The following is an 8618-nucleotide window of genomic DNA, read 5'->3' on the forward strand; positions in this document are numbered from 1 at the left end:
GGGGATGTAGCTCAGATGGTAGAGCGCTCGCTTAGCATGTGAGAGGTACGGGGATCGATGCCCCGCATCTCCAGCAAGTACACTTTTTTGTTGTTACTACTAGTAAAAATTCATACCGAATGTCTAAAACAGTTCGCTATATTTTATCGTAGATTTTTCACTTATCACACTTATTTCACACTTATCTGCTTTATCGCTTTTTCATTTATCTGGTGTTTTTTGTTTCCATTTTTAAATCAGAGTATTTTTAAAGTTAAGTATTCTCACTGCTAGAAAATGGTTAAACAGATTGCAACCCAAATTGCAAACTGAACAAATATTTTTATTTATATTATTTGCATTTTTTTGTTTGATTTACATTAAAGAGAAACGAATATATTTTTCAACATCTTACGTGTTATGGCTCTTGTCAGTAGCGATTAGTATTTTTTTACCTTTTAACGTTTCATTTTTCATTTTCGAATGGGTGTCCGAATGGGGTCATAGTCTATAGGACAGTTAAATTTATTAAACATCTTAAAATCATGGTATAAATGATTTTTGTCTCTACAGAAAAATAGGTATTACCTATATGTTTGTTACATTGAGTTGATCGCCGCAATTCAAATTGTTTGCTTCTTGTTGTATTATATGTTTGTAATCATGTTTCTCTCGTAGTTTGTGAAATCGATTTTGATGCCAGCGGCAGCAAACGGATGATACCATGAAGTCATCGACTGCTGGTACCGTATAATTAATAATTAACAAGTTTAGACGGGTGAATGAAATAAATCGAAGGTTCGCAAGGAGGAGAACTTTGCATTTTGCATACCATTATTCCAAGCAGCAGCAACCGTCTCCGTCGAATTTGCCAGCAAACTGACCCACCGTGATTGGGCTGGGGCCAATATAGATCGATTTGCGCGGTGATTAACCCCGGTCCACTGGAAAAGCAAATGACTGCACAATATCTGCGGCATTGTAGGTTCCCCTTTCCGGCACGTTTTTTTCTGGCTTCAATGTGCAGCGGTATTGCAGTGAAGGTAGGATGGCACGAGGGCTGCGGGGAATCAGAAGGATTTAATTCAATAACAAGCGATCGCTTAAGGAGTGTCACATCATAAGTTTTCGCCAACAGAAATACGTCACGTTTTGTTATTTAAAAACAATCATAATGGTTGATCACCCGCTCCAGCGACCATGGGAGAAGGTGGAGAAGTTTCATGATTGAGGTAGAAACAACGTTTAATAAGTGCCTGTCGCGATTCCGTCGGAGATGGTTCGGATCAGAGGGTTTGGGTTTGCTAGTGTAAGAACAAGTTCGTGTTTGTAACTGACGTATTGGCGCTAACTGGCATAAAACTTTATGTACCGACGTCCACGTCCTTATCCGTGGTGCTGGATCAAGTGGCGCCTGCGAACCGGGCTTGCATGGCTGAAATAATAATAATAATAATAAAAACAATAATCGATTGGCTTTTTCTACGCTTGCACATTATTGGTTCACATGTATTGAGAAGTTGGTGCAAGTTGAAGACTCATACCGCCGCAACATCCGTGCCGTACATTTTAATCAAATACTTTTCTAGCTTGGTTAGGTATAAGACAAACAAGTGCAACTTCAGGGAAATGGATATTTTTAAAAACGTGTAAAACAAGGAATGATTCAAGGTGGTACAACAAATCAGAACAAGTCTTAAACACATGCCTACCTGCTTACTAGCAGGAAGTCGGAGCAATAGCTTGTGTTGAATGATTCGCGTGTGTCGTGAGCAGGGTTTCTACAATTATACAATGGTTTAAAAATATCCAAGTTGCAAATAATTTGACATGTAATAAAATTATATTTAAATGGTTTTGTTTTCATCAGGGTTCTTACTTGTAACTTTTATTTTTACGCTATGGTTTTATAAACTTTTGACTACTGGCAAACATACAACCCTGCCATCCCGGGGTAGCAATGGCTGTGTTTCCCAAGTCAACTTACAAGAACAACTCTTCAAGCAGTGAGCTCTGTTCGGTATAAACAAAAAAGTCGTGACTTTTCTTGACAAATAATTTCTTTCGGCTAAAGTGCAGCACACCTCCTGACCTCCCACACATGCATTGAGTTCCACACCAATCGCATCGTCAGTGGCATGCACAAAAGCCATTGTAAAACACGACTTACGTACGTAAAAGTTGTACTGCGGTTAAGGTTAGAGGAAATAACATTCGCACATGCTTTCCGTTTGTCTTACATGAGTGGATTGTTTAATTTGAGCAAAGCTGATCATGGTTCGGGTCTCCTCGATTTCCCTTCCCGCTCCCACAACCAACCAAGGTGATCCGAATCTCACACAATCGAACACCTACAAATTTATAACGACTTTTTATCCCTTCGGGTCTTCGCCGAGCTCCGTCGAGCTTTAGTTTCATCAAACAAACCATCTTCCTGAGTCTTGTACTAGAGGTACCGGGCGAGGCATACAGCGAGCTACCACACAGTCACGTTCTTCCTCACGAAGTGAAGGCCCAACCGCGAGTGTTCCGCGGTATGACATATGCCTCGCTTGTATCTGAATGTAATTTCAACTTTAGACGCTTGTTAGCCAGAAAGACATCCTCGAGCTGATATGTATGTGCCATATAGTTGTAAGGCATGTCGTAGCTGCGCCGTTGCATTTTATGGGGTGAAACCGCCGTTAGGTTTGAATGAGCTTAAATAGCAGCTATAATCTCGAGCCATGGTGCCACATCTAACATCTCTGCGTTATTGCATATCTAAGACATTTTAGTAGTTTGACGGCTTATTGCTGAAGAGAAAAACATATAGTTTTTTTTTAATTGCGGAGAATTATGCATTACGCAAATTTCCATAAGAATTCGGGAGTATCTAAATATAAAATAATATTAAATTTATACAAATAAAAATTGTAAATTGGTTGATAAATGGTTGGATAATGCGTAAAACAGACCCCATAGTGGTCCTTAACCTTATCCAGCATCTCCTATCCCTACCTCCACGTGGCATCAGCCGGAATACGAGCAACCTTAGCGGAGATCGGGTAGGGTAAGGTTGTGCAGAATGCACCGCTTAAGCAAAACATCATTTTGCAGAGCAACGGCGTGTTTGTTCCACGTTTTTCAACTTCTAGAAGACTTTGGGATCTCTTTCACACTTACTCCTGGTGAAATTTCCTAACAAAAACCAGTATTTTTTGGTATTTTTGACGATTTTTGACAAGAGTAAAACTCATTATGTGAGGCAGAACGCCAAAGCCCGTGGACAAAACGCACAAAGTTTGCCCAGCTAGGCGTTAAACGCAACCAAAAAATTTACCATTCAATCACGTGTGGTATAAACTCCTAAAACTAGGCTGCCGCAATAGCGGAAGCGTTCGTTATAGCGTTGTTTGCTGGGATACAATGGGTTCATATCTCAAAATAATTAGCAATAAAATTTAATCATCTACTTTTCTCCAACTGATGTGTGAAGAAATATTGTAAGTTAAACAATGTACAATTAGGTTCAAGGCAAATTCTAATTCCTATACAGTACATAATATTGCTACATTTTTAATAAATAACCCGAAACAAAAGATGTACTGCAAATTAAAAATATTTTATAACTGTTCGATCCCGCTGTGATGCATTCTACCCCTGTTTTGTATTTTGAAGTTTTTTGCAATATATGTGAAAAATATGCATAGTTAATGCCGTTTTTGTGATGAATCATCGAGTATGACAGTATATCAATTAGATCGACTGTATTTATTATGAAATTTGCATACCGACTAGTTGTAAAAGCTTAAGAGAAAACCGTGATTTCTTACATGTGGAATGAGATCGCGCATAATCGCTTGATTTTATTGGATGTGGCTATGTTTGATGCTTTTACATTCTACACAATTATGAATTAGCTTGTTTTGCACCAAAATAAAATGCGCATTCATAATTTTACCAAATAGTTTCCGCGTTTTTAAGCAATTAATAGCATGGGCCATTCTACCCCCTCGGTGCGTTCTGCACAGTCTTACCCTAACCAACCCCGGTGGAAACTAAGGTCGTATACCAACAGGGAAGGAGGCACAGTGTGTTTCGACACTTTAAGATGCCTGCTCATCACGATACTCGGTAGCGTAGGCCCTAGTACGTCTACCAATCTAAAACCAACAAACTAAAGAGACCCGCAAGAAAATTCTATTCGGAACATTCGGCATGGATAAAGGCGACGAAATAGGGACATGGAATGGAAACTTGGTACCTGGAACTGCAGAACGCTAAATTTCATTGGAGGCGACAGGGTGCTGCTCAATCAGTTAGAACACCGAAACTACACCATCATAAACGTGCATTGTCCACACGAAAGTAGACCCATCGACGAGAAGGAAGCGTTCTATGCGCAGCTGGAGGCAGCGTACGACAGATGCTCTCGACGGGACATCAAGATCGCCATCGGGGATATTAACGCCCAGGTCTGCAGGGAAGCCATGTATAGGCCGGTGATCGGACCCCATAGCCTGCACACCTACACGAACGATAACGACCAGCGATGCATCAACTTTACAGCTTCCCGAGGCTTTGTGGTCAGAAGCACTTTTTTCCTCACAAAGATAGCCACAAAGCCACCTGGAGATCACCTGACCAACGAACTTCGAACCAAGTCGACCATATTCTCATCGAGGGCCGGTTTTTCTCGAACATCACAAACGTAGGCTCCCTACGGAGTGCGGATATAGACTCGGACGAATACCTGGTAGCAGTATACGTGCGTTCAAAATTTTGACGGTTTATACCTCGCGACAAACCCAGCCTCCTCGGTAAACATTCGGTAGCTAAACAATCCGCGAGTTGCCGAAAACTACGCGCACGTACTGGATGAGGCTCTGCCTTCCTCTGTGGAGCTAGATGCTTCGACCCTCGAAAACGGATGAAGTGTGATACGTTCGGCCGTCAAGGAGGCCACAACCGCGGTGCTAGGAGTGGAAACCTCGATAACTTGGCCAACTATCGACGAGCGCGGAATGAGTTGACCACGATCCTGAAGAGGAAAGAGCGCCAGAAGGAGGACAGAGATCGTGACGAGCTGGAACCACTATTCCGGACAATTATGACACGCGCAAGTTTTACGAGAAGGTGAACCAAACTCGTAAGGGTTACACACCTAAACCTGACCTGTGTAGGGACGGGGCCGGGGATCTAATCTTAAACGAGCGCGAGGTGGTCGACAGGTGGAAGCAGTATTTTGATGAGCACCTCAATGGCGATATAGCAGCAGGAGACGCAATGGCAGTTAACCTCGGAGTGCCTACAAACGACAACAGTGTGCCGTCTTCCGAAGAGCCGTCTCTCGAAGAGATCCGGGAAGAAATTCGCCAACTGAAGAATAATCGGACCGCCGTAAAGGATCGACTCCCGGCAGAGCTCTACAAAAATGGCCAAGAACCGCTAATTCATTCGATAATTTCTAGGATTTGGGAGGAGGACAAACTACCGGAGGAGTGGATGGAAGGTGTTGTCTGTCCCATCTACAAAAAGGGCGACCGGCTAGATTGCTGTAATTACCGCGGCATCACGTTGGTCAACGCCGCCTCTCCCAGATTTTTTTGCGTCGTATATCCCCAATAGCATGAGAATCCGTGGGTTCAGGTGGGTTAAGGGGGCCCGTGCTATGGATCAAATTTTTAGCTTCCGACAAATCCTCCAGAAATGTCGAGAGTACAACGTGCGCACGCATCATATTTTCGTGGATTTCAGGGCAGCATACGATACAGTTGAACCAGAACAGCTATGGCAGATGATACACGAGTATGGTTTTCCGGACAAACTGATGCGGCTGATCAAAGCTACCCTGGAGCGAGTGACGTGCTACGTGTGCGTTTCAGGGACATTCTCGAGTCCTTTCGAATCGCGCAGAGGGTTGCGGCAAGGGATGGACTGGCCTGTATGTTATTCAATATCGCTATGAAAGGTGTGTTCCGGCGAGCGGGCATTGAAACGAGAGGAACGATCTTCAGCAAGAGTAACCAACTCCTAGCCTTTGCAGGTGACCTCGACGTCATTACCAGAAACCTTGGGATGGCGGAGGCAATCTACGCCAGACTAAAAACGGATGCTAGGAGGATGGGGTTACAAATCAATGCGTCGAAAGCCATATATATGGTAGCAAGATGCTCCAGAGAAAGCAACGTTTGTCTCCCACAGTCAGTGACTATTGACGGCGATGAACTGGAAGTGGTTGATGAGTTCGTATATTTGGGATCTCTGGTCACCGCCGACAATAGTACTAGTAAGGAGATCCAACGATGCATCCAAACTGGAAATCGAACCTACCTTTCCCTCTACAAGATGCTACGACCTGGGAACATACGCCCCCGCACAAAGCTGACGATGTACAAAACGCTAATCAGACCGGTAGTCCTCTACGAACTTGAGATAGTAACTTTGCTTACGGAAGACATACGTGTACTAACCGTATTTGAACGAAAGTCGTTGCGAACTATTTTTGGAGGAGTACAAACGGAAAGCGGAGAGTGGCGGAGGCTTATGAATCACGAGCTACAGGCACTGCTTGGAGAGATTCCCATCGTACACCCGGCGAAAGATGGGAGACTACGGTGGGCCGGCCACATCGCTAGGATGCCAGACGACTGTGCAGTGAAATTCGTTCTGTTCAAGAACCCCACCGGCGCCAGGAACAGAGCGGCCCAACGTGCTAGATGGCTAGACCAGGTTGAAGCCGACTTGCGTGTGTCGAGACGCGCAACGAATTGGCGACAAGTAGCCCAGGTCCGTGTACTATGGAGAGGAATTCTTGATCGGCAAGAGCCACCCCGGCTCTCGGTTGCTAAAGTAAGTAAGTACTGCAGTAGTAAGTAAGAAATTGTAAACCAGAACCTCAATTGTCATTAGTTGTTTATCTTCTCAGTATGCCAAAAACTACTGATTGATTGACTGTTTATTGTCTAGTAACGTAACCTTTTTTAATGCACTGCCTCCGTTTCGCCACAGTGAATTTGATTGTAATATGAAGACCAACAATTGAAAAGGGTCCAAGTCCAAAATGTAAACAAACCGTTACGTACCTCCTAGATGGATCATGGAGTAGTTCCATTAGATGCTGGATGCGCTGACCGAGAAACTTATCGGGCGAAGACCGATCATCATGGGAAGAGACTTGAATGCTTGGACTGTAGAGTGAGGTGGCAGACATACTAACGCCAGAGGGTACTGTCTGTTGGAAGCTGTTCAACGAATCTATCATCAACGTCACCAGCGGTAGTCCATCACTAATGGCGAACATGAATTGGAGGTTCTGTGAAGGGTACACCCGCAGCGATCCCCAAGCAATTAAACATAGCACAGGTCGGTGGAATTAGGGGACAATGCAAAGAGCTAGGACCGGCGAGTGGAAATGGAAGAAGACGGCCTTCGATAAGGATTTGTTCGTTGAAACATTCCGGGTGGACAGCAGAAGATTGATCCTGAATGCGGGCATGTTAATGAGGGGGTACGGTGCCACTATGAAAACTGTAGCCGAGAAACCCCCGACGCTCTGCTTACTGGTGAAATGAGTCATTTAGCAATCTTTCCGCTAAACGCGTCCACAGAACTAGAACTGCAGCGGGCCGTATAGAGATTGGCAAGGGCTGCACTGAAATAGTTGCTGCTGAAGGCTGTTGTGGACGGACTTTCCCCGACGCACGAGCTTATGATGTGCCCACCAACACCATACAGTGTAGAAGAGAGGCACAAAGTTGACGGTCTTTAACGGTGAACTAGTAGCAGTGTCTATGCGGCTAAAAATCGAGAAGGAGCCCGGTTCGGATGGAATCCCTAGCGCGGCCCTGAAAGCTGCGATACAAGCATTTATGAACATATCCAGTCCAAGGCTATGCTGCAAAACTACCTAGAAGATGGCCGCTTCTCGAACCAATGCAATGGAAGATGCAGAAGCTAGTACTGTTGTCGAATCCATGAAAAGCCTCCTAGGGATCCGGCGTTTTAGGAAAAACTTTTGGAGAGGATTAACCTGACTGATGAGATACACAGAACGAGAATACGATTTGTCTAACATGCAGTTTGGGTTCCCCAAAAGTCCATGGTTGATGCTAACGGGTGGCAACTAAAATTTTGGAATTTTTCCGCGGCCCTTGTGCTCAACAACAAACGAGCTCAGAGTGAAATGAGAGTATGTATGTGTTAGCTCTCTCTCTCCTCTTTCTGTTAATATTTTTTGTTTTGTTTCTGCTTGCCCAGTTTTGCTAAAAGTGGCATCGAAACAAGAAGCATTTCGGGAGCGCGTTGTACACTTCTACGAACTGCAACAGAAATCTCGGCAAAAAGTATACGGTACAACATTTAAAAAGCAAATATGTTGCAGCTTCGACTGTTTACCATGTCCTAAGATGCCCAACAACTATTCACAAGCAAAGTAGTGGAAGACCAGCCAAAATTATGGACGCAGAAGGATATCGTTCTCTTTCTCGTTTCTTCAACAACAAGCTCTCTGGTTTGGCTATCAATCAAGATGCACCAGAGGAATGTTTGAACAAAATTTTGATCCCGTTTCTACAAAAACATGATGCAGATGGACAATACGTGTTTTGACCGGATAGAACATCATCGCATTACGGCAAAAAAACACAATCGTTCCT

At 43.9% G+C, this 8618-nt stretch overlaps 1 non-coding gene across 1 annotated transcript; it reads left to right on the plus strand.

The window, feature by feature from the left end:
* Positions 1-73, plus strand: Trnaa-agc (transfer RNA alanine (anticodon AGC)). Its single transcript has one exon. It is a non-coding gene; the product is annotated as a tRNA-Ala (tRNA).
* The last annotated feature ends 8545 nt before the right edge of the window (positions 74-8618 follow it).

Source organism: Sabethes cyaneus, chromosome 2 (assembly GCF_943734655.1).
Source record: "Sabethes cyaneus chromosome 2, idSabCyanKW18_F2, whole genome shotgun sequence".
NCBI lineage: Eukaryota > Metazoa > Arthropoda > Insecta > Diptera > Culicidae > Sabethes > Sabethes cyaneus.